Raw genomic sequence first — 27644 nt, forward strand, 5'->3', positions numbered from 1 at the left:
GGAGATTCTTTCTCTCAAGGTTGTAAATGGGCATATGGGAGCTCAGAGCCAAGGTACACAGACCAGGCTCAAAGCTGCCAGCCTGCATTGCAGCCTGGGACCCACCCGCCACCTCCCCTCTGCCCAGTACTGGCCCCTCCCTTAGATGTGTGCCCCCTTCTTCTGAAGCGCCTCCCTGACTCCCTAGTCCCAGGGCTCCAGAGGGCAGCACCCACCATCCAGATCGCCTGCCCCCACACACCCTGGGAGAAAAGCAATCTGCTCCTACCCAGCTTCCCGGCTCAGCAAGCTGCCCGACACTAGGGTCGCCCAGATATTGAGGGGACCAGAGGTATCCAGTAGGACCATCTGCGATGACAGAAGTGCTCTACGTCTGTGTTCTCCAGTGTGTAGCCACTAGCCACTTATTATGTCAATGTAATACTATTTAATTTTAAACAGACACACATTGCTAGGGGCTGCCATCCTGGATGGCACAGACAAAAGTCACCAAAATGTCTGGCCTCTGCCCCCATCTTCGGCAGGCACATTTGGCAGTGGGTACTTTTGAAGCGGGCCCATGGAATATTTTGGGTGATGAGATGGGCAAGAAAAGTTCCTGCCCCCTGAATTCCCCACCCCAGGGCAGCCTCCTCTGTTGAGCCCTGAGTGGCCACTCCCCAGAGGTGGCCAGGCCCAGGGCAGGCTGAGCAAGTGGAAGGTGGGGTGCTGCTCTAAGAAGCAAGTTGCCACCTTACCCCACAAATCCCTGAGTGGTGCTGTGCAGACTGGGAGGCCCGCAGGCCTGAGCTCCCTTCCCGGGCCTCTAATTTGTCTTTCCTTCCCTTCCTGAGGACGGCCCTGGCTCCTGGGACACCCCTCTATCTCAGGAGACCCAGGCTCACCCCTGGAAGGGGCTTGAGAGCCCTATGGCCTGAGTCTTATGTCCGACCTCACGGGAAGCCAGAAGTCACGCAGGTCAGGCCAGCCAATGGCAGAGAGAGCCGCGAAGCCTTCTCCAGAGGGGGCCAGGATCCTCCACTCACTAGGCAGAGGAACCCTGGCCACAGCTCTTTTCAGAGGGCAGAGTGGCAGCCAGCTGCCTCAGCTCTCCGGCCAGTCAGACCCTAGGAAAAGCGGGCTGGTGGGGCGGGGCTCCCCCTGCTGGGCAGCCCAGGGAACCGTGCCCCAGCCTCTCCCAAGGTGAGCTCCCCAGGGAAGCTGCTGTAGGACTTCAGGTGGGGGGCGGAAACAGGATGGAATGACGGGGGACCCTGAGACATCCCAGCCAGGGCTCAGGGATGTGGCAGCCAAGTGGAGGTCAGTTCAGGATCCCAGGAGTGAACTCCTTACCCCATTGCTGCTTATACCCCTCCACAAAGAGAACCCCCTTCTCCTCTGTCCCCTCCATTCCTCTAGACCCCTCCTCTGCTGTGGGGGAGAGGTCCATCACGGACAGACCTGAGTCCAAACCCTGCTCTGCCACCTACTTGTGTGTGACCTTGGGTGGGTGGGCTAGCCGCCTGAGCCTGCTAGAGTGGGAATACCGACCACCCCCCAGCACCGTGCAGAGGACAAGTGGGCGAACGGACAGCGAGGGACTGTGAGGTGCCTGCCACACGGGAGGCCTCGCTGTCACAGTCCTCCTCCCTGCCCTCCCTCTTCCCCTCCTCTCTTTCCCTAGAACTCCAGGATGAGACCTGCCAGGCCCCTGAGCCACCAGAGCCACCCTTACATCCAGGAAGACCACTACCTGGAGCTGGCTGCCCACCTGTCGCCCTCAGGACCCCTTCCTACAGCCTCTTTTCACTGGGCTTCCTCAGCTCCATCCCTGCCTCTAGTGGCTGTCCATGTAGAGGACACTGCCCCCTCATGCACCCCACCCCGGCCCCCAGCTGCTGCGCTAGGTCAGCCCAGGGCAGAAGCCTCATCCTGCACCCCAGTCTCCTCTACCCACACCTAAAAAATAGAGCCCCTAGACTCCACTTCCCTCCAGCCCCACACGTGGGGCATGAACTTGTGTGTAAACAATTGAGTGTGACCCCCCTGGGCACACATGGTGTCTGGGCGAGAGTGACTGGGTGTGCCTGAGTGTGTGCAGGTGTGCACCCATCCCCACCATCACACACTCCCCATCCTCTCTCTGAAGCTTCCAGACTGAGCTGCAGCCCTGACTCCCCTTGGCCTCCCGAGCCCAGCAGCTCCCCAGGCCACCAGGACCGAGACTGCTGCCTCTCCTCTCCTGCTGGGAAATTGACCATTAGGGTCACAGGAAGAGGGCAGTAGAGCTGACCTCATGAGGCAGCTCCCCCAGCTTTCCAACACCCCCCCAAAGCACCCCCAATCTCAAATACCAAGCTCCTTCTTCCCACTCCCCATCATTTCAGGCATTATAGGCACGTCCCCTAAGAGAGTCAAGCAGCTCAGACCAGACCACAGCCTCCTGGCCACTCAGAGCCTGGAACACCTCTGTCTGGCCAGGTCCCCTTGCTGACCATCAGGGATGAAAAGGTCCAGGAGGTCTGGGGATTCCCAGATTGTGACAGCCTCTTCATGCCAGAGCTTACAAAGCTTCTAGGCCAGTCCTGTTCCAACCTGGCTCTCCTCCAACTGGGAAAGAGCCAACCCGGGAAGCCACAGAGAGAGGCTCCCAGGTCCCAGCAACTCCAAACCCTCGAGCCTGGCACAGGGTGCATCCAGAGCAAGCGCATGTGCCATTGATGGAGAGGGCCCTGGGGACACCTGGGCTGGGCCCTACAAGGCTGCCATCTGCCCAGAGGCTAGCAGGCCCTGTGAGAGCTGGGAGGGAGTGGAGGGACCTGGCAGTCACAGTCCCTGGAGCACTGGACCAGGAGGCAGTCATCTCAGAGTCAGCCTCATCCTTGCTCCTGGGCCAACAAGGGGCCAAAGGAGGCAGAGAGGGGACCAGATCTGCTCCTGTGGGCAGTGATGAGCAGGGAGCAGGAACGAGTCACCCCAGGGCAGCTCAGGAAAGCCCCACCTCCTGGATAGAATAATCTCCTCTCCCAGATTTCCCAGGCTCATCTAGGCCCCTACAGGCTGAAGAGGCTTCAAGAGGCCTCCATCTCTCCCGCCAATACTTCCCTTCTCAAGAGCCCCCTCAAGATCTATTTTTGGGGTCAATAGGAGATTAAGCCAACCCTGACAGAGGGTTGGGAAGCTCTAGAGGAGAAAGGCCCAGTGGAAGGAAGGGCAGGGCAGCAGAAGTGAGTGTGTAGAGGAGGAGAGCTAAGAAGGAGCTGACCTGATAGTGCCAATATAACCTTTCTCACAAGAAAGGCAGCTCATGCCATCATCAATATTTCCAGCCAGCTTCCCATCCTCTGGCCCTGCCCCTGCCGACCAGAGCTCAGACTTCATCCCCAAACCAGAACTGTAGATCCAGCTGTGAAAGGTGTGGAGAAGGGCCACAAACTGGCCATCCCTCCCCACACACAAACAGGCGTGTACAGAGCAGGTCCTAACCCCCGGGAACACACAGACCCAGCACAGGTCTGCTAACCTTGGTTCCATTTGTTATAAGGCAGGATGGATCATTACATCATAGTCACCATGTCCTGATTTCAGCAAGGCATTTGTCCAAATGTGGACAGGATAGAGAAAGATGGGCTGCATGGCACAGCTAGGTGGGCTCAAAATGTCTGTGCATTGGTGTTTCTAGTGTACTTTCCCTGAAGTCTCTCTTTGCCCTGGTTTCAACTCTCTTATCATTTCTTTGAATGAAGAAATTGTGCTCATCGAAACTTTATGGGTGAAACAGAGTTGAAAGGAATTAGGAATATTCTGTTGAATTAAATTGGTAATCCCAAAGGTCTATAAAAGATAGAAGGTTAAATCAAAACCCCAAAATAAAATTTAACAGAGATGAATACAAAGTCCTTTATTTAAATTCAAAACTCAGTCATGTACATTTAGGATTAGAGATTCCTAGTTTAGTTGCAGTCCACGGAAACTATTTCATTGATGGTAAGTTTAAAATGAGTTAGCTTTTGAAGTTTGCTTAAATTGGTAAATGCAGCCACATGGCTGGTTAACTTAGCTGTTTGATGACTATATCAATGCACCCAGTTTGTTTGTTTCTTTGCTTGCTTGTATGTTTATTTGTTTTGTTTTGTTTTTACATATTTCTTCTCTGTTAGCCTCAGTCTATCCACCTTGCCTTCGAGTTAGCTCCCCTCATGGTCACAAGATAGCTGCCACAGTTCCAGGCATCACATCCAGGCTCAAATTTCTAATAGAAAAAGAAGACAGCTCTTCCTCTCCCCTTTTAAAAGGGAGGAAACCTTTCTCAGAAGCCCCCAGCTGGCTTCTCCTCCACCTCATTAGCTGGTATTGTGTCACATGCCCATGCCCTTGCCTAAATTACTCACTGGGAAGGGAAATGGTCTCACACCAACCCCTTAGCCCAGTTATGATTCTCCCTTTGGTGCATGGAGGAGGGTGGGTACTTGATTAAAATCACGTTGTGAGTTAGAAAGGAGGAAAAGGGATGACAGAGAGAAGAGATAGGATGAGGTAACCAAAAATTCCTGCTCTGATGGTAGTAACCTTTCCATCATTAGAGGTATTCAAGTAAAGACTGAATAAAACCTGCCAGAGATGTAAGAGGAGATTCTGGCAGTGTGTCAGAGTTGGATGCGATGACCTTGAGACATCCATCTTTCATGACATCTTTCCAGTCCGGAAGATGTCAATCTTCCATAATTCAACAATTCCCTGTGGCTCATGAAGTAGGCTTCGTGACTAATTAAATACACTCTCCGTGCCCCAGGGGTCTCCCTTAGCTCACCCTTCCCTCTCAAAGACCCCCTTCCTTGTCTTCTTCTCTCCACCACCACATCTGGGCAGCTCAGACTATCTCAACAGACTAGAGCGAAGACACAGGCAGACAGAGCAGGGGCTTCTGGGCCAATCCCAGCCTCCTTCCGTCCAGGTGTGGGCCCTTGGGGCCCGGCCAGGGATGGAATTAACGCCCACAGTAGCAACAGACATCTATGGAGCCACTGTTGTGTATAAATCAAAAGGAACCGAAGAGAAGAGAACTATCCATTCGATTTCTGACTCAAAGAGCTTACAGTGTAATTGGAGGAAGGAGACAGACTACATGATGGAACCAAAAAATAGTAATTCTATTTCCATAAACCACACATGAAAAACAGCAATGTTCCTTATATCTAAGTAGAAAAATAGTAATCTTAGGATGGGCACTCAGCACTGAGGAGTGGAGACAGACATTAAATGCTCTGGGAACACAGAGGAAGAACAGAGTTATTAAAAATAATAGTAGCTGACAAGAACAACAACAAAAATGACATTTCCAGATAGAGTAAGACTGTCCCTTGCTTGGAGAGTGTCACCAGCAGCTGCGCATCCCCACCAGGGAGACGGAGTGGCAGGGAAGAAACAAAGAGATGTGGTGCACCTGCTCCTGTAGATGTGTGCCCACCTCACTCCTGATGAGATTTGTGTATCCTTAATGTCCTATAAAATAGGACAGTATAATGTTTCCTAAAAACAGTAACTCCTAAATTTCTAAGAGTGTCCTATGTGTTGGCCCCGGCACTAGGAGCTTTAGGGACATTATCGAATTTAATTCTTAATAATCCAAATGCCCTCCCAAAGTCCCTTTCTTTTTTTTGTGGGGAAGATCAGCCCTGAGCCAACATCCATGCCAATCCTCCTCCTTTTGCTGAGGAAGACCAGCCCCGAGCTAACATCTATTGCCAATCCTCCTCCTTTTTTTTTCCCCCCTTTTTCGCCCCAAAGCCCCAGTAGATAGTTGTATGTCATAGCTGCACATCCTTCGAGTTGCTGTATGTGGGACACGGCCTCAGCATGGCCGGACAAGCAGTGCGTCGGTGCGCGCCCGGGATCCAAACCCGGACAGCCAGCAGCGGAGCGCGCGCACTTAACCGCTAAGCCACGGGGCCGACCCCCCGAAGTCCTTTTAAGGCTTTTGGGGTCACCCTTTCCTTTAATATTCAGATAAAAATGGTCCCACTCCATGTGCTCTGCAAGATTCCCGAGAATTGCCAGGAATTACCTGCCATGTTCATGATTCCCTCTCATTCTGATTCCTCTTCTCTCTCAGTCCTGTTCTGACTCAGTTCTGGAGTTCATTCATGCCTTTTGTCTTCCGGTTGACCTACAGAAGGGGGGATCCTAGGCCAGACTTGGGGTGGGGGCTGGGAGAATCCAGGAAGGCTTCCTGGAAGATAATGACAGGTGGAGTGGCTCTGCCTTTTCTTCAGTTTTCCTCCAAACATTACTAACATGAGGCAGAACTTATAAGAGAATTTCACTGAAAGTTGGGAGTAACTGGGGAAGAGGTGGAACGTTCTTTTCTAAGTCTGGCTCGGAATTTAAACACCAGGCCTCCCGTTCTTGCAAGTTCCTCCTCTGCCGGTCACAGCTCCTGCGTTCTCTCTTCAGCCTGTGCCCTCCAGGCCCACTGCTGCACCCTCCCTCACATCTGCCCCACTCTGTCTGGCCCTCTCTTCCCGCATTTCACTCTAGGGGTGAGGGCTGGCTGGAGAGCTTGATCTGTCACACTGGAAGGCCTCATTTTCCAAAACAAAGACCCCTGTCTCCCTGCCACAATTAGCGCCTTTCTCTAGAATGCAAAAGCAGCTAGAGACACATGCTTGATTCACAACAAGCTGTGACATAGTGACCACCATGTATACAGCGGGGAACTGAGGCTTAGAGCAGTTAAGAAATTTGCCCAAAGTCACAGAGCTAGTGAGTGGTGACATCTGGATTTGAACCAGGTCTGTCGGCTCCAGAACTACCCCTTTTAACTATGACACTAATCTTCATGGAGGACGGGGACGTGCCAGACCTAAAGCAATGGCGTGAGACCAGCTGAGCTGATGAGCACGCAGGAACAGGCAGGAACAGGCAGGAACAAGCAGAGGCAAGCCCGGAGGTGAGGAGGCTGGGAAGAGGCTGGAACAGAGGAAGGCTTCCACGCTAGGGTGGGGGACCAGGGAAAGGAAGGAAGGGGGTGGATTGGGAAGCTAATTAGGAGGGAAAACCTAGTGCATAAGTGGGTCAAATCCAACAGAAAGACTGAACTTGGAGGGTGAAAGAGAGAGAGGAGCCAAGAATCACATCCAGATCTCTGATGGGCCACTGGGGGGATGTTCACGGAGGTAGTGACCACAGCGGGAATGCACGGAGGGGGCGTTTACAGTGGTTCAAGTCCGCACATGTGGAGATGGAGGTGCCCATGAGGTGTCCAGGCAGAGATGTTCACAAGCTGCTCGGTGTGCTCCTGAGACAAGCCTGCACTGGAGAGGCGGTCATGGGCCTGGAGATGGTAATTAAAGCCACGGGGAGGATGAGCTCACGCAGGGAGAACGTGTGGAGGGAGAGGAGGCAAGGACCTTGGTTACAACTCCAGGAGCACCCCCAGGAAAGGGAGGGGCCCGGGGAGAGCAACCCACGGAGGAAACCGAGAGAGGCCAGCCAAGCCAGAGGGAAGGGAGGAGGGGCAGGGACTCCAACAGGGGGCTTCCATGTTGTCCCATGCTGCTCAAGTCAGGAACACCCTGAGAATGTCCACTGGATTTAGAAAGAGGGTGTAGGGTGCGGGGGGTTACTGGTGACTTCAGAGACCACTGGGAATTCCACTCAGAGGAGTAACATGTAGAAGCCAATTTTTATTGGTTTGAAAAGTGAATGAGAAGTGAGAACATAAGACAGCAAGCTATGAGGGGAAAAAAGATAAGATGCTATCTGAAGAGACAGGTGGGGGCCAAGGAGGCTGGGTTTGTTTGTTTTGTTTTAAGAAGGGAGAGAGTTGAGTAAGCCTGAATGATCTTGGAAAGGAACCGGGCAGGGGGTGGAGGGGGGTCATAGAAGGCAGAGGTGAAGATTCAGATGGAGACAGCCCAGAGACTTCTGTGGCTCAGGGACAGAGGGTCCAACTAATCTCTCCTAAAGACAGGCTCCATCAAGAACATGTGACTTGATAGAAATCCATTAGGAGATCTGGGCCTGGGCATAGACCGTGGGCCCAGGAGGTCCACAGAAGGAGCGGAGATGGCCCCTGATGGAACGTCCTGGCCCCGTGTCAGGGCCAGGACCCAGGCGGGGGGTGGGGAGGCAGTGCTCAGGAAATGCGGCAGCAGCCTGGGTCCTTCTTGGCCGTCCACGACCCCCACCTCCAGCACGGGGGCCACAGCAAAGCTCTCTCCGCCCGCCCTCCCGGGGGCTGTTTGCATGGCCCTTGGACCACCCACTTGAGCTGCCCCTGCTCGTTTGCACGGACTTGGGCTTCTGTCTCCCTCAGCCATCTGGGGCTTACCTGTGTGCTTACAACTTCTGCCTGAGTGCAGGGTATCTTGGCTCCTGGCCCCTCGAATCAGAGCAGAGCGTGTCCCAGAGCCCCAGTGCCCAAAGAACCTGAAGTCTTCCCTGAGCCTGCCCTCCCCACAGCCACGTGGAAGATGTCTGCAGACCCAGCTCCTCCAGCCTCCCTTCCACTTCCCCAGCCTTGGTTAGTTCCACCAGCAATCCCGTTTCTACATCATGATTACAATAGTGGCCATTTATGGAGCACATGCCACTCATCCATTCACGTAATGCCTACTTACGGAGCGCTCACCATGTGCCCGGTGCTTTGCTGATTGCTGGAGACACGATGGTGAACAAGACAGATTTGTCCCTGCCCCGTGCAGCTTGCAGCCTCCTACTCTAGTATTGTGCTGACACTTTGCCTATTTTATCCCGTTTATTCTTATAGCAATCCTATGAAATAGGCATTACTATCTCCACTGTATAAAAAAAGAAACTGAGGTTAAAAATCACACAGCTTGTAGATGGCAGACCCTCAGCTACCACCCCGACAGGCTCTGCCTCCTTCAAGCAGAGCTTCTCTGAGTTTGGGGTCTCCAAGCTCGCTTCTCTGGAGCAACTTCTCCCCTCCTTCCCTTTCCTCCCTCCTTCTCTCCCTTCTCTCACCCTTTGGAGGAAAGAGTGTGTTGTTTAAGTCCAGAGACCCAGGTCGGAGCTGGGTTACCTTGAGCAGGCTGTCTATTTCGCTGCTCAGAGCCCAGGTCCCCTCCTCCATGAAATGAGGATGATTGTCCTGGCCCTGCCCCCTCCGGGAGGCGCTGGGAGGATTAGATAAGGTCGGAGATGTGAAAATGCCCTTGCGGGCACTCACAGGCAAGGGGGGATTCCTAGCAAAGCCTTCTCCCGGCGGAAGCCCTGGCATCAGCAAATTACACGTTAAGCTGTGTTGCAGTCACTGTATTTCCTGTCCCAGGCTGTTTACACGGCAATCCCTTCACTAGCTGTGTAATGAAAGGATTTTCCTCTACTAAAGGAATTTCAGGTGTCCTCTAGCAGGGAGAAATAGGAATTGGGGGCCTTCCTTGCACTTCCGAAATCACAGCCAAGAAGGGACGAGAATACTAACATTTATGGAGCATCTACTGAATGTCAGGCACGAGGCCAGGCTCCTTATACACAGCACCTCACTTATTTCTCGCAACCCCTCAAGACTAAAATGCTACTGTTTTTATTTTACAGATAAGAAAATTAATCTATCTGCAGTTACAAAGCTTTGAAGTGGTGGATTTAGGACTTGGACCTAGGCCTGTCTGATTCCAGAACTCACCCTTTTCCCACTAAGAAAAGCCCAGTCCTGCCCGAAATCCCTGCTGAGAGCCACCTCCTCCGACTGCAGCCTCAACAGTGTCACTCAATGGTGACCACTGATTTGTGTCCCCGCCTGCCTCGGCACTAGACAACCAGCTCTTTGAGGACACGGACTGTGTTAACATCTTCCTATTCCCAACCGTCAGCCTGGGGCCTGGGCCACAGAAGGCATCAGCAACCGTTAGCTGAATGACTGAATGGTCAAAGAATCATTTTTGTCTTAAGGATAAAATCATGACTCTCATTTACACATGTAGAATCAACCTGTGTCAAAAATCTTATGTGATTCATTAATTAATGGGGGAACCAGTGAGATGTTATAATTGGTTCAAAGGAAAACTCCAAGAACCTCAAATATAGATGTCTTAGTCTGCTCGAGCTGTCATAACAAAATACCACGGGCTGGGGGGCTTAAACAACAGAAACTTATTTCTCACAGTTCTGGAGGCTGGAAGCACAAGATGAGTGCCAGCAGGGTCAGTTTCTGGTAAGATGAGGGTGCCACAGTCAGTTTCTGGTGAGAGCTCTCTTTCTGGCTTGTGCACGGCTGCCTGCTCACCGTGTCCTCACATGGCCTTTCCTTGGTGTGTGGGTGTACAAGGGACAGGGAGAGAGAGAGTGAGCTCTCTGGTGTCTCTTCTTATAAGGACACTAAACCTATCGGGTCAGAGCCAGACCCTATGACATCATTTAACCTTAATTAGTCCTGCCTTAGATGTCCCATCTCCTAACACAGCCACACTGGAGGTTAGGGCGTCAAACATGAATTTACAGGGAGGGGAACACATTCAGTCCAGGCAAATAAGGAATGCTGAAATTAATTTACAAATAAATGTAAGACGGGTCTATCCACAGGGCAATAATCAACTAACATTCCACTGAACACAGTTAAGTTGCATTTTTAAAGGCAACGAGCATTTGCATGTTTACCAGTTTTCTACAATTTCCAGAGCTGTACAATAGCTTAAAGACAATGAAAGGTTGAAAAAACCAAGAATTATTAGGACACCCAATAATCTTTTTGGTCCATTTCAGTCTTTCACATTGTTTCCATGTAGAACGACTGAATGAATCAATGAAAGCAGTTGTCTGGGCTGCCGCACGAAGTGTCCACTCCCCAGCCATCCCCGAATTCCATCTCTCTTGGGTTGCACTTTTGCACACTTCTTTCATCACTCTACCTCCAGCAGACAGGGGATGGTCCCGCAGCCTGGGCTCTAGGCCTTTCAACTCCCACCTGCAGTGAGACTTACATCCAAAACTCACATTGACAGCTGCCTGTGGAATATCTCCTTTGTCTAGACTGGAGAAAAAAGGTTGCATTACAAAGTGTCCTAAAAGGAGAGGAGCCTCTCACGCTAAACAGCCAACAGTAAGGGCACAGGTGGGCTGGGGAGAGGAGGGCCCTGTGGGGCTTGGACCCCAGGCCACTCACAATTGGACTGGCCCACGGAAGATCTCCTTAGCCCAGGAAAGAGAGTGCATTACAGAGTCCTACAGGAAAGGGGCCTCTCCAGGCTGCTCAGGGCCCAAGGGCTCCTTTCCCAACTGGGCACTATTGAAAAGTTTCAGGTCTTGCTAGAAACTTCACCTGACAGGGGACCGAGAGTGTAAGAGGAAGACCAGGGGTGTGAAGGAGGTTCCCACTGGAAATCAATAGGAAGCAAACCCTGGGATCTCTAAATGCCAAGCGGAGCCCAGCTCGCTCATTGGGAAATTCAGCCTTGACTTCAGATCCTCTGGAAATCCAACCTTTGCTCCTGCAGAACAATTTCTGATGTCTTCCTCTGCTTTCCTTTTACGAAGGTCAAGTTCTGTCTGCAAAACGGAGTTTGTGGTGCAGGCCTATTCCTGAGGAACAGTCCAAGCAAACTGGACAAGGTCCACGTTAGCAGCTGACAGCCTCACATCTCTAGTCTGGAACAGCAACAGCCTACAACAAGTTTGCTGGCGGCTTGGTCTGATCAGGCTGCTATAACAAAGGCCGTAGAGTGGGCAGCTTGTAAACAACAGAAATTTATTTCTCACGGTTCTGGAGGCTGGAAATCCAAGATCAGGGTGCCAGCATGGTCAGATTCTGGTGAGACCCTCTTCCAGGCTACAGACTTCTTATCGTATCCTCACATGGTAGAAAACGAGAGTGAGAAAGCTCTCTATCTTCACATGGTGGAAAAAGGGCATGAGAGAGCTTTCTAGGGTCCTTTTATAAGAGCACTAATCCCATTCCTGAGGGCTCGAGCCTCATGACCTAATCACCTCCCAAAGACCCCACCTTCTAATACACGTTGGATGTTAGGATATCAACATAAGAATTTGAGGGGGACACAAACATTCAGTCCATCACAGCTGGCCTCTAGTCTCACCCCTCCAACCCCCCCTACACTGATGCTAGAGTCATCTTTCTAGACATATTTGGCCTTATCATTTTCCTGCCTAAAACTTTCTGACGGCTTCCAATCATCTATAGGATAAGGCCCATGATGAACAAAGCACTGCACAACCAGCCTTGCTCACCTCCCCAGCCTCATCTCTCATCACTTCCTGACCCCCCAATTTATGCTCCAGCATCACCAACTCCTAGTAGTTCTCTGCACACCCCAGGCCATTTTTCCATGCCTTTACTCTGCCTGGAATACCGTCTCACATCCTTTCCCTTGCCAACTCCTATTCCCCTGGGAGGCTTCGTTCAGTTGTCGTCCTTCCCCCTCCTCCCACCCACCCTCCCCAGCACAAGCTCTCTGCTCCATGTGCCCTTCTCTCCATCACTACATTACTCCTGTTAGTACGTCTGCTCCCCATTCCACTAGACTGTGGGCTCCTTGAGAGCAGGGATTGTTTCTCGTACTGGGTGGAAGAGTATCCCTCCAAAATTCATGCCCACCTACAACCTGTGAATATGACCTTATTTGGAAATAGGATCTTTGCAGATGTAATTAAGATGAAGTCATACTGGAGTAGGATGGGCCCTAAATCCAGTATGACTGGTATCCTTTTAAGAAAAGGGAAATCTGGAAACAGAGACACACAGGAGAGAATGCCATGTGAAGCCGGAGACAGATTGGAGTGATGATTCCACAAGCCAAGTGTTAAAAAAACAAAATTCAACTGAGTAAATTTTAAAGATCTTATTGGCTTTATTCAGTGATCCATGAATCGGGCAACATCCCATCTAGCAAATAGAAAGGAGCTCCAAAGAGCTGTACACAATGTAAGGCTTTTACAGGCAGAAGGAGGCAGGACGAGGAAGTTACTAGCAAGCAGTAAATTGTTTGTGGCAAAGTCACCTCCCCTAGGGCATGGCAGGGGTCTATCAGGCAGATTACCTCACTAGTGCTGACCAGGTAATTCTAGACTGACTTCAAGATTCCACTCATGGGAGAGGTTGAAATTGTGATTAAGTTAGGTATTAAGTCTTGGTTCAGTGATGTGGGCTTAGCACAAGTGACTCTGTTTTGGGCCTGTTGTCTCTTTTTTGACACAAGGAAGACCAATGATTGCCAGATGTAACTAGATGCTAGGAGAAAAGCATGGAATAGATTCTTCTCTAGAACCTCAGAGGGAGCATGACCCTTCTGTCACCTTGATTTTGGGCCTCTAGCCTTCAGACCTGTGAAAAAATAAATTCCTATTGTTTTAAGCCACCCAGTTTGTGGTACTTCGTTGCTACAGTTCTAAGAAACTAAGAGAGATTTTGGTACCAAGAAGTGGGGTGCTGCTGTAACAAATACCTGAAAATGTGGAAGTGGCTTTAGAATTGGGTAATGGGTAGAGGCTGAAAGAATTCTGAGGTTCATTATAGAAAAAAATCTAGACTGACTGGAAGAGACTGTTGGTAGAAATATGGACATTAAATGTGATTTTGGTGAGAGCTCAGAAAGAAGTAAGGAAAGCTGTAGAGAAAGCTTCTATCATTTTAGAAAATACACATATTGTCATGAACAGAATGTTGCTATAATATTAATGTCAAAGGTGCTTCTGGGGAAGTCTCAGAAGGAAAATGTTACTGCACACCGGAGGTGAGACGACCCTTGTTATAAAGAAATCTTTTGCCAAATTGTGTCCTACCATTGGGTGGAAAGTAGAACTTGAGTATTCAGCTGAGGAGATTTTCAAACAAAGTGTGGAGCTGTGGCCTGGTTTCTCCTTGCCACTTATAGTAAAATGTAAGAAGAAAGAGATAAATTGAAGAATGAATAGTTAAGCAAAAAGGAACCAGCACTTGATGTGGAAAATTCTCAGCCTATCTAGACAGAGTGCTCTAGAGACAGGGCCAAGGGTGTGACTGGACAACTTTTGCTAACGAGATTAGGCATGTGACTTATGGATCCAATCAACCTTCTCAGCCAAAGTCAGGGATAGAGGTGTGATTACCCAGGAAGGATCTGTGGAAAGCCCTCATGGCTAATGGTATGGATCCTTTTGACATACATAGGAGACCCACAAGGTTTTCAAGAATTTTATATCACTAGAAACACTAGCAGCCTGGACTGAAAGGGAAAGAGATGGGACAAAATGAAGGAAGAATGACTTGGAGGGTAGAGTCACAGATGCAGAGGCCAGAGAGGGAGAGCCGCCACTGAGGGCCCAGAGGGTGGATCAAGCCATAGAGGATTACTCTCACACCTTGAAACCTAATGGAACTTGCCCTACTGGATTGCAAACTTGCTTTAAACTAGTGACTCCTTTATTCTTTCCATTATTCTCCCCTTCAGAATGAGAATTTCTATCTTACGCCTCTCCCACCATTGTACTTTGGAAACAGATAACTCGGTCTCTAGTTTCACAGGTCCGCAGATGGAGGGGAGTGCTGCCCCAGGATGGTTCATACTCAGAGCCTCATCCATACCCAGTTGAAATGATTTACATGATGAGATCTGGAACTTTTTGAGTTGATAATATTTAGATGAGATTTTGGATTTAGAGTTAATGCTGGAATGGGTTAAGACTTTTAAGGATGTTGAGATGGGGGAATGTATTTTGCACATGGGACAGATATGAATTTTGGGAGGCTACAGGGCAGAACGTACTGGGTTGAATATTGTCCTGCCCAAAATCATGTCCACTCGGAACCTGTGGACGTGAACCTTGCTTGGAAATAGGGTCTTTGCAGATGTAATCATGTTAAGATGAAGTCATACTGGATTCGAGTGGATCCTAAATCCAATATGACTGCTGTCTTTTTAAGAAGGAAATTTAGACGGGGCCAGCCCCGTGGCTTAGCGGTTAAGTGCACGTGCTCCACTACTGGCAGCCCGGGTTCGGATCCCGGGTGCGCACTGACACACTGCTTGTCCGGCCATGCTGAGGTGGTGTCCCACTTACAGCAACTAGAAGGATGTGCAACTATGACATACAACTATTTACTGGGGCTTTGGGGAGAAAAAGGGGGAAAAAAAAGAAGGAAATTTAGAAACAGACACACAGGAGAGAAGGTCATGTGAAGACAGAGATGCTTTGAAATGATGACTCTACAAACCAGGGAACACCAAGGACAGCTGGAAGCCATCAGAAGCTAGGAGAGAGGCATGGAACAGATTCCTCTCTAGGACCTCAGAGAGAGGATGACCTAGCTGTCACCTTGATTTTGGACTTCTGGCCTCCAGAACTGTGAGAGAATAAATTTCTGTTGTTTTAAGCCACCTAGTTTGTGGTACTTTGTTACTGCAGCCCTAGGAAACAAATAGATTCCTTATTGGAGCCCTTAGCCTGGTGTTTGCTTTACCACTATGTAGTCAGTAAATGTTGAAATAATGAATGAGTGAATCATCCTACAATACTACTGTCTGCCTCACTCCCTGGGCTCAAGAAGCAGCTAAGGAAGGGAGGAAGGACACAGGGCTAGAGTACTCACTCTGACCAAGGGAGGCAGGCCTAGTCAACACATATTTATTGGGTACTTACCATGTGCAAAGGGCTCTACAAAGTGCAGTGAATCAGCCACAGCTCTCATCCTGCCAGAAATGACCTAAAACCATGGATAATCCAGCCATTATCCGTGGAATGGATTTGCCTCGCAAAGATGTCTAGATGAGGCCCACATCAGCACGGGTGACTGGAGCAGAGCAGCTGAAGGAAGTGGTGATGTTGAGTTTACAAAAGAGAAGCTCTTAAGGGGACAGACTCCAAATGCGAAACAGACATTATGGATGAGAGAGATGTGCTCCCTGTGGCTTCAACACCAATGTATAAAATTCACAGGGAAACAGATTTAGCCTTAGTCTAAGAAAGAATTTTATAATAGGAGGAGAAGGGAACTAACATTGCTGAGTACCTGCTCTGTGCCAAAAAAACAACCCGGTGAGGGGGATTTTACTACCTAGTCCCAATCTGTGGATTAAACAGACAAACTAACTAATGCTTACAGAAGTTAAGGAGACCTGCCCTAGATTCCTTAGCTGAGAGCAGAGCCAGAATTCCAGCCCAGGATGGTTTGACTGCAGATAAACACAGCGTCCCCTTTTCCCAAAGACAATGTTGAGTATCCCCAGAGGACTGGTTTTGCTGTCTTTGGTAGCATCCAGGGACAGGACGGGCTGGATGGGGATGCTACAGAGAGGCTCCAATTTGGGGGCAGGAAGTTGGGCTAAATGACCTTTAAAATCCTATCTAGCCCTGAGGTATTTACTGCCCGTCTTGATAGCGTTGCAATCAGTTTCCACCACCTCACTATCATCATCAAAGGACCAGAATCCAGGTTTCCCCAGAGAGGCAGGGCCCTGTACACAGACCAACAGTCAGCCATGGAACCTGTCCACAATCACCACCTTCTTAGCCCTCAAGCAGGGACCTTAAGTGGAAGATGAGTGGACATTAGCTGGGTAAGAAGGGAGAATAGTGTCCTGGTAGAGGGAAGAGCATGTGCGAAAGGCCACTTGTGATAGAGAACATTTCTTGGACAAGGGAGTGAAAAAAGGTTAGCAGTGAAGGGAAGGGAGGATCAGGAGATGGAGCCATAGGAAGGAAACCAGGTTAGATCAGCAAGGGCCTTGTAGACCAGATGAAGGGGCTGAGATTCAACCTAAGAACAAAAGGAAGCCATAGGTAACGGTCTAGTATACAGAATATATATATATTTTAAAAACCCTTACAACTCAGCAATAAAAAGACAAAAAAAAATTTAAAAACAGGCGAAGGATTTGAATAAACATTTCTCCAAAGGAGAAATATAAATGACCCATAACCTCACAAAAAGATTCTCATCAGAGAAATGCAAATCAAAACCACAATGAAACACAACTTTACACCCAGTAGAATGGCACCGTTCCCATATGACTCAGCAATTCCACTCCTACATATATACCCAAGAGAACTGGAAACATATGTCCATATATAACTTGTACACTAATATTCATAGCAGCATTATTCATAATAACCAAAAAGTGGAAACAACCCAAATGTCCATCAACCGATGAATAGATAAACCAAATGTGGTTTCTCCATACAATGGAGAATTATTCAGCCATAAAAAGGAATGAAGTACTGATACATGCTACAACATGGATGAACCTTCAAAACAGTATGCTCCGTGAAAGAAGCCACCTAAAAGGCCACATATTGTATGATTCCATTTTCGTGAAATGTCCAGAATAGGCAAATCTACGGAGACAGAAAGTTGGTTAGTAGTTGCCTAGGACTAGCAGTGCTGAGGGCATACGGGAGTGACTGCAAATGGGTACCAGGTTTCTTTTTGTGGTGATGAAAATGTTCTAAAGTTGATTTTGGTAATGGCTGCATAATTCTGCGAAAATACTAAAAACCACTGAATTGTATACTTTAAAATGGTGAATTTTATGGTATGTGAATTATATGTCAATTAATAAAAAGAAAGCCACTGAATGATTTTAAACTGGAGAGTGGTATGGTTTGTCTGCATTTGAGAAAGAATGTGCTCTGGTCACTGGTGGAAAACAGAGTGGAGGCAGAGAAATCCTGACAGTTATGAGGCTGTTATAAGAGTCTTGGTGAGAGATAATGGTGACCCGTACCATTAGGAGAGTGGCAGTGGAGATGGAGAGAACAGGTCAGATCCAAGGAGTATTTAGGATGCATGTAGCAGGGTCAAACGGATACAGTCATAACTGAGATGTGCAGGAACGTGACTTTCTTTACCACTCTATAACTGAACTTAACTTCCTTCTTGTGGTGGTTTTAAAAAAATGTCCTCAAAATATTTTGACAATCCTTCCTTCACAAAGTGGAGCCTAACTCACCTCTCCTTGACTGTGGACCAAACCTAGTGACTCACTTCTAACTAATAGAATGTGGAAGAGTGATGCTATGGGACGTCCGAGGCTAGATTATAAAAGGATACCTGTGGTGCCTGCCCTCTTCCTCTCTCTCTCTGTCTCTCTGTCTCTCTCTCTCTCTCTCTCTCTCTGTCTCGGGGTGCTCACTCTGGGCAAAGCCAGCTGTCGTGCCATGAGGACACTCAAGCATTCCTGTGAAGAGGCCTGCCTGGAGAGTAATGAGCCCACCCATCAACAGCCAGCACCAATTTCCAAGCCACATGAGTGCACCACCTTGGAAATAGATCCTCAGACCCGGTGATAACTCCAGTCTGGAGACTTTGGGGTTCCAGCTGTGGCCACAGTCATCACGGAGCAGAGACAAGCTGTCCCTTCTTTACCTCCACTGAATTCCTGACCCACGAAAACCTTCAGATAATAAAAGTTATTGCTGTCTAAGCCCCTGAGTTTTGGGGTAATTTGTCATGCAGCAATAGATAACTCATACAATTCTGAAGCCCTGTTCCTCCTGATAGCAGAGAACAGTTAATCTTGCCAAGGAAAAGTAATTGAGTCACTTCCCTTTTAAAGCTTCTCTTTGGAGTCAACACTCAGCTGATTCCAGATTCAAATTCAAAGTCCAAACTCCCCATCAGGGTTTCTGGTTGTCTCTATCCTTGCCTCCTTCTCAGGATGCCTCATTCACGGAAGGAGGCTTATATAACATCATGGCACCAAGCAAAAGGTTCCCCTGTCTTGTACTGAGGGCGAGCCTGTTCTCCGTGGTCCTTGGGCATTGGTTTCTGTCTGTGCTACATCTGCCACTGAAGTGGCTGTGGGTGGGGTGACCTGTGGTCTGTTCTCTGGATGAGGCCACCTCATATAGTTGCGCAGATCGTGTTCCATACAGAGGCGTCTGCCAAGGGGGTGAACAGAAACTGAAATCCAGCCTGTGTCCTGCTCACCAGGCCGTGCACAGTCGCCAAGTCAGTCCAGAGGAGGGGGTGCCTTTGGTAGTTTATCCTCCCAGGAGGGGTGCATTTTTGTGAATCCCACAAAGGCATAGATACAGACAGCAGCCTGTAATATTTTTAAAAAATAAAAATTAATGCCAAAAAATCTGAACAAAATATTGAAATTTTAATAGAGGCAGGATCCAACCCAGCACCTGCACAACCCTGTCTCACTTGCCTCCCTCTAATCTTGGCCCTGGTTCCAATAAAACTTTATTTACAAAACCAGGCAGCCAGCCCAAGGGCTGTGGTTTGCCAATTTGACTTTTTTTAAAGTATTGCATTAAAGTGTTATCTATCTTGATTATTGGGCTGCTCCCCTCCTGCTAGCCCTGACTTGTCCCACTAGCCCTCATCTCTCAGATTGGGGGCCACTCTGGGCTTCCTAGGTACCAGCCACAGTCCAGGACCAGAAGGGGTAGCAGGGGGAGGCTGCTGCAAGAGGCAGTATCTCAGGCCCTCTCACTGCCTAAAAGGCTCCCTTCTGCTCTGCTGTGTCTATCCCCTGCTGGTGCTGGACATTCTAGGCGTTCCAGAGGGAAGCAGGCACAAACAGCCTTGGGCAGACTCACCTGGTGGTCTCTCTCACCCCTTAGGATTCTGGTCCCTAAGTGAAAAATGGGGCTGGGGTGGGGAGGAAGAAAAGGCCCAATTGCTCCTTCTAAACTCTGGCTCTGCCTCTTTGGGCTCCCCAACTGCCCAGGAAAGGGAAGGAGTGCCTTCCTGTGTGGTAGGGCAGCTGCCCTCGAGTCCTTCACTTGTGGTTAAATTTTTTTCCATTCATACATTCATTTAGTCATTTATTTCACAGTCAATCCTTGCTCTCAACTCTTGACTATGTACCAAGCCTTCGCTAGATTCTAGAGATACAGAGAAAAATCCCACTACGTGGGGAGTGAACAATAAGAGGGGCCAACATACACAAATAATTATAGTACAGTCTTGCATATAAAGTACAAAAATCAGTGTGCACAGGTGTAGCTGTAGCGTGGAAGAGGGAATAAGTGCCTTTGGAAGCCTCAGGACAGGGGAGATTAGATCTCCCCAAGCTGATAAAGTGTCAATAGATATTCCCTGAGAGAGGAGCACACACAAGAACCTGGACTGGAGTAGCAGCGGTGGAAATTGATTGATTAAAGAGAGAGAGAGGCATTGTAATAGGATGCAGTATTAGGCAATTTACATGAGCTCACCTGTAACCTGAGGATAATCATGATACCCCTTGTTAAAAAAAGAAAACAACTGGCCCAAAATGGAGTCACTTGTGCTAAGCCCACATCACCAAACCAAGACTTCATACCTAACCTAATTACAGTCTCCCAGGAATGTAGCCTCTTTTTTTTTTATAAGCATTGAACCATTCTTTTTTCCTTTTTTTTTTTTGCAGGGAAAGATTCACCCTGAGCTAACATCTGTTGCCAATCTTCCTCTTTTATTTTTCCTCCCCAAAGTCCCAGTACATGGTTGTATATCTTAGTTGTAAGTCATCCTAGTTCTTCTATGTGAGCCGCCGCCACAGCATGGCAACTGACAGACAGGTGGTGTGGTTCCAAGACCGGGAAGCGAACCCGGGCTGCCAAAGTGGTGAGCACCGAACTTTAACCACTAGGCCATCAGTGCTGGCTCAGGAATGTAACCTTTAACCAGTCAATCTGGAACTACCTGGTCAGCACTAGTGAGGTAATCTGCCCAATAGGCCTCTTCTGTCCCCCAAAGGAAGAGGACCTTGCCACAAACAATGCACTCTTTGCTAGAAACTTCCTTTTTCCACCCCTTTCTGCCTATAAACACCTTTCATCTTGTACAGCTCCTCGGAGCACCTTTCTATTTGCTAGATGGGATGCTGTCTGATTTATGAATTATTGAATAAGATCTTCAAATTTACTCAATTGTATTTTGTTTTTTAACAAATTTGGTGGCAGCAGTGGGATCGAAGGAGACTTCTGACAGCTTTGGGAACAACAAGATACACAGGCGTGGTACCCACAAACACTTTTGAGTTCTGTCTTTCTCATTGTTTCTGAAGGCTGTGGGTAAACTCCTGTCAGTTCTGAGCTCCACTCTCTTTGTGCAGATTTCTCGATCTAATTGGCTTTCCACAGTTTCCCATTTTAAGTGGAAAACCCCAGGTCTTGGTTCTGTCCCCAAATTCCACACTGGGAACTGCTGGTGGTTCACTCCACAGTTCACCATTGTGTGGAACCCCAGTCCACAGTCTCCATTCATTGGGGGTCTGCTGGTTCAGTCCTTTCCCCATTCCCCGGACTCCACATTGGAAACTATTGGTAGTTACCAGCCGGAATCAGACTAGATCTGACTTAAAAACTGGACTGGATCTGGACTTAAGCTGGATTGGGTCCAGTGTGTTTTGTGCAGGTAAAGGCTATTGCTAATGGAATCTTGGAAACCAAAGAGCCACATTTTTTGGTGGGCAGGAGTCGAACACTGAAAAGTTGTTAGGATAAGTTGGTCATGGAATGGGTTAGATTGACACTAGGTCACCTGCCAACCTCAAGAAAATTTCCATGCCACAGATACAGTGTAAAACACCACACAGTCTCCAACTCAGTGGCACATCCCCCTTAAGTATTAGTTTGGATCTGAGAGACCCAAAGGCTTAGCTAAAAGAGAATGGGATCGAGAGTCAAGCATGCCACCTTCCAGCACACCTGCCTATTTTATGCCTAAGAACTATGATCCTGGAAGCTATAAATATCTACAAAAGTGGCAAAATATTACTAAAAACAACCTAGAATGACAATAGCCATTACGGAAAATGTTCCAGTTAGACAAGATCATTCATTTAAGAAGTGCACTTGAAAGCAATGGTTCCCAAATTAACCAAACAGAATGGGATACCTATTTTAATTGGCACACAGAAGTTTCCAAAAGCCTTCAAGATTCCAAAATAGCCTCATTAAAAATTTGTCGCGGGGCCGGCCCGGTGGCGCAAGCGGTTAAGTGCGCGCGCTCCGCTGCGGCGGCCCGGGGTTCGCTGGTTCGGATCCCGGGCGCTCACCGACGCACTGCTTGGTAAGCCATGCTGTGGCGGCGTCCCATATGGGGTGGAGGAAGATGGGCACAGATGTTAGCCCAGGGCCGTCTTCCTCAGCAAAAAAAAAAGAGGAGGATTGGCGGATGTTAGCTCAGGGCTGATCTCCTCACAAAAAAAAAAAAAAAAAAAAAAAAAATTTGTCGCAAAATGCTAATGAAAAGTTAAAGACACAGAGGTATCTAAAACAAAAGATAATAAGACTGACGTGACTCCTACTGCTCCCCTCTGTCCTCCTTGACCTGAACGCTCACGGTCTACTAACTCTCTGTCTGAACTGCCTTTTCACTCTGAAGAGACTACTAAACAGTTGCCTTTTAAAATAAGACGACCCGAGGCTGCTGGTGAGCCTCTTCAGGTATCTTTCACTCTTTGGTCAAAGACCAAACTAAGGCTCATAGTTAAAGAATTTCCCAAACCCAGGGAGGATCGCTAAAAGTTTTCTGAAGAATTTAAAGTCATTGTCAGGCCCATGACCTCCAGTTGCCAGATCTTTATCAGCTTATGCTACATGCTGATAGGACCTGCTGAAGCCCACAGATACATGTGGGAAGCAGAATGGCGTAATCCCAAGGATGATATTCAAGATCTTCGCTCTTCAACATGGTCCCCTCATGAACCAGAAAGAGCTCGCAAAATAGCAACAATCTTTTAAAAGCCATTCCTAGAGTCTTCTCTGCCCACATTGATTGGTCTATTATTCAAACAAGCAAACAAAAGAAAGATGAATCCATGGCAGATTTTAAAGCCCATCTGGAAGCCGTCTTCCTACAGCATTCCAGGTTCCACACAATAAATGAGGTCACTCAGCCTGTTCTAGCTGCCCTATTTGTAAATGGATTAGCTGCTGAGATTAGTGGACTGATAAAAAGGCAGAAAATAGGATGAGAGGCCACCAGTCTGACTGACCATAGCTGAGCACTTTGAAGGACTTTGGAACAAGACTACAGGCAAAAGTCTGCCAAGCTATTGGCCTTACAGCTACAGCAGCTCCAAGGCCACAGACCTAAAATAACACCTAAGCTTCCCCCATTGCACTCTCCCAGGGGTCCATCATCAAAACGCTAGTGCAGGGATCGATATCTCAATTGTAATCAACTGGGACATTGGAAAAGATATCATCCTCAAAGGCCGTATCCAAATTCTTCAACATCAACTCGAATCCCCCGTATCTGCCCCTAAAGGAGGACCCCTACATGACCCCCTCCCAGAGTTGACAGGGCTCCGAGGAACCCTCTGATAAACTACTACTATGGATTTCCAAACTGAAACACCCTTTTGTCACAAGTTCCACCAGATTCAAAGTGGCTCACTGTCATGGACCTACGTTCAGCCTTCTTCAGCATACCTGTAGACCCTAACGACCAATATCTACTGGCCTTTACTTGGACCAATCAACAATAGACGGACAGTCAGGCCTCTAGGGTTCACTGAGGCCCCTTCTTATTTCTCCCACGTGCTTTACCAAGACTTAAGCATCCTCCAATTCCCCAGGAAATTGACCCTTTTATAATACGTAGATGATCTCTTACTACGCTCAGCTACCAAAGAGTCGTCCATAAAGGATTCCATTTATTTACTGTAACAGTTAGCTGAAAAGGGACGTAAAATCTCTAAAGAGAAATTACAATTGTCTCTAGACACTGTTCATTACCTAGGTCACAATCTCAGTGCTGATGGAATCTAACTATCTCCAAAAAGAAGCAAACTAATCCAAGGATTTCCTAGGCCCACAACTAAGCGACAGCTTTGTGGATTCCTAGGCCTGGCTAGCTATTGTAGACTATGGATTCTTTATTTTTCTCTATTGTCTTCCCCACTCTATGAACTCTCTAAAATTTCAGTCCTTGAACCCCTTCCTTGGGAAGATAAACATGAGCAGGACTTTCTAAGATTGAAACAAGCACAGCAAGAACAGCTGATGGGCCTACCTAACTATTCAAGAACTTTCACCTTATTTGTGCATGAAAGAGATAACCAAGCCCTGGGAATGTTCATGCAAGAACACGGTAATAAATGTGGGCCTATTGCCTGTTACAGCCTGCAACTTGATTCAGTTACTCGCGTGTACCCTGACTGCCTTAAGGCTACTGCTGCGGCTGCAAATTCAGTGGAAGCCTTGGCGGATTTAACCCTGGAAATGACATTTGTTTACAAACTCCACACGCTGTTCAAGGTCTTCCTAATTCTGAACTAACTCAACGCCTCTCTGCAAGCAGACTAACCTCCTGCGAGAGCCTTCTGCTCTCACCACATAATCTGCATCTTAAACATTGCAATGTTCTTAATCCTGCCACATTACTACTCCTGCCAGAGGAAGGCAAGCCCCATGACTGTGAGGTAATAACGTCCCATTTTGTGACAACGTGTCCTGATTTACAAGACACTGCTTTGACTAGTCCTGATCTAATCTTGTTTGTTGGTGGGGCATACTGTAAAAATGAAAAAGGGAATTTCCAAGCTGGTTATGCTATTACTACCCAGTATGACCTACTTGAAAGAGGACACTTCCCGCAAGCTAAATCAACCCAGCCAGCAGAGCTCCATGCCCTTACAGAGCATGCTAGTTATCAGAAGGACAAATTGTTAATATTTATACTGATAGCCAGTATAACTTTGGGATCATTCGTGATTTGGGGATGTTTCTTACATCCACTGGGACCCCAATCAAAAAAGAACAACAAGTAAACGAACTTCTTACTGCTATCCTCTTACCTTCTGACATTGCTGCCATCAAAATTGAGGCCCACACTAAAAAGACTGAACCTGAGTATCAGGAAAATGCTCTACCTGACTTTCACGCAAACGCAGCAACAACAGAGTCTATTAAGGTCATGGCTCATGTAGATTAAGTCCATCCTGCTTCTGTGAAAAATGACCCCTTGGTGCCAGACTTTTGCCATCCTATGTCCTTGCAACATGGAAACAGTCTGCACCTGAATCAGAGAAATCACGATGGGCAAACAATGGCTGTAAATTAAATGAACAATCAGAGCTCTGGAAACACCCAAGATGGCTGCTTGGTTCTTCTTTGCTCCCTGGCAAACCTCATTTTTCAGTTTTTTCATTCCTTCACTCACCATAGTGAAATTAAAATGACTCAAATTACAAATAAACATTGGTGGGGAGACTTCTACAAAATTGCAAAAACAGTTTACCACCAATGTCTGACTTGCCAGGTCCATAATCCTAGAAAGACTATTTTTGTTCATAGAGGTCTCAAACTTCCTCCCTCTGGACCCTTTGAACACCACAGCTGGACTTCATTCAACTGCCACTTAGTATGAGTTATTGATATGTCCTTGTTATTGCATGTATTGTTTTCTGGATGGGTTGAAGCCTTCCTCTACCAAAAGGCTGATGCCCTCCCAGTGGCAAAGAAACTATTGAAAAACACGTTTCCCACTTGGGGTATACCTTCCACAATCTCCAGTATGGAGACACCCACTTCCCCAGGCAAATCATACAAGCCTTAACAGAAACCTTGTAAACATCTTGGAATTATCACTGTCCCCATCACCCTCAATTATCAGGCAAGGTTGAGAGAACTAATGGGATCCTCAAACTCAGAATCTCTAAACTTGCTGAAACCACTAGACTCCCTTGGCCTAAGGTATTGCCTCTAGTTTGCTGACTGTTCACAGTACCCCTTTGGGGAAACATACTCTCAATCCATGAGATAGTCGCCAGTAGACCAATGTCTATCGGTACACAACTTTCTGCTGATCCCTTCTTATCTCACACTAATATGACCAGCTACTATAAGTCCTTAATGTCTTACGCTAACACCTATCATCAACAGGTTAAAGATCCCAATTTAAAGGATCCTGCTGGTCATAGTCTAGACCCTGGTGACCGGGTATTCTGGAAATGTCATCAGAGGAAGACAGCCCTCGAACCCTGTTGGGATGGGACCTTACCAAATGCTCCTGACCACTGACACTCCTGCAAAACTAGAAGGCATTGAGCCTTGGGTACACATCTCACAGCTGAAGAGGGCTCAACCTGCTCTCTGGTCCTGTACTGACACTGCAGCCCTCTGAATCAAATTAACAAGGAAGAGAAGTAGCTGACCGCAATGTAGACTGCTTCCACTCCAGACACCGGGTCAAGACTTCATACTCTAACTAATCATGAAACCCTTTCTTCTCTTTCTTTCCTTTACTCTGGCGTTGACCTGGAAAGATAACACCCTATCATCCTTGTCTCCCAGGCCATTGCTAAGTGGGGTAACCTTTCAGACTGCTGAATTTATCATCAAAGACTCTGATATCTCCATGATGCTAGAGACTCCCGGTCCTCCCTGTGACCAGTTTCTCTTCTATTCCCAATATCACCACAAACTACAATTAGCCCCCTTAGAAGTCTCTTACAGAGTCTGGCTTTTATGGCCAGAACATCCAGTGCCTTGTTTTTACCTTTCTCCAATTACAACTGTACTTGCCCAATTAGACACAAATACCTATATAAATCTTAGTACATTTGCAACCTCACGTTCTTATGATTATCTAGATCGGATCTGCCCCAATCAGGAAAAGATCTCACCAGCAGCACCCATCTTTGCAAGGTATTTAGAACAACTCTTTATTTCAGACTAGGAGATTTGCTTTCCAAATGCACCGAAAACCTAATTGACCCCTGGCTTGAATGGGCAAATGTAACAATTCCTGCAAATGAATCCATTAATAGTACCACCTCAACAAGCATGGCTTGTCCTTGACAGGGTTTATCTTTACCTGTGGTGATTATCATTCTCCCTGGGCCTATGAATGCCTGGATGGCTGGTGCACAACCGGGCAATGTCTCTTAGTTATCTAACTGTGGCCCTAACTGTTCACAAAAGAACTGAGACAGCCCACTGGTCAGCTCCCCTGAATTTACATCATCAAGTTAGAAGGACCTACCAGGAGGTCCTCATGATTCAGGATTCACTTCCTTTGGCAGGTGCCTACTTCCCTGGTTAGGAGTAAATGTAAATGAGGCTACAGTCAGGAATTTCTCCTTAACTCTTGAACATACTGCAGAATCTGCTGCTAAGACAATTGCTGCTCAACAAAAATCCTTAGACTCTCTGGCCAAAGTTGTTCTTGGTAACAAGATAGCCCTTGACGATATTTTAGCTGAGCAAGGAGGTGTCTGTGCTGTGGCCAACACTGACTGCTGCACTTGGATTAACACTTCTGGGGAAGTTGAAACTCAGCTACATAAGATCACTGAACAAGCCACTTGACTTAAAAAGGTAATTCCTTTAAAGGGGTCTTTTGACTTATTTGATTTTCATTGGTTTGAGTCTTGGGGACCATGGCTCTGAAGTACACTCCAATCATTGGGAATTATCCTGCTTATAATAATCATAGTGGTCCCCCTGATGCACTGTACTCTCTCAAAAGCTTGAAATGCACGTTTGCAGCCTCTAACCACCAAGCAAATGATCTCCCTAAGACTAGAACGCGGGGAAAGGAATGAAGGAAATAACTGGCTAAAAAATTGTGTGCCTGAAGTCGTGACCTGTGAATATCACAGAGGTTCAGGAAAAAAAAAATCATGACCTGTGAATATCACACAGAGGATCAATAAAAGCAATGAGAACTACAGAGCAGAAGCAGGGAGAGGCACTAATGCCTTAAATTTTTATCACATCTCTCAGTGAGGCTGAGTCTGATCAAAAGAAGGGAATTATTGAAA

Source organism: Diceros bicornis, chromosome 7, assembly GCF_020826845.1.
Source record: "Diceros bicornis minor isolate mBicDic1 chromosome 7, mDicBic1.mat.cur, whole genome shotgun sequence".
Taxonomy (NCBI): Eukaryota; Metazoa; Chordata; class Mammalia; order Perissodactyla; family Rhinocerotidae; genus Diceros; species Diceros bicornis.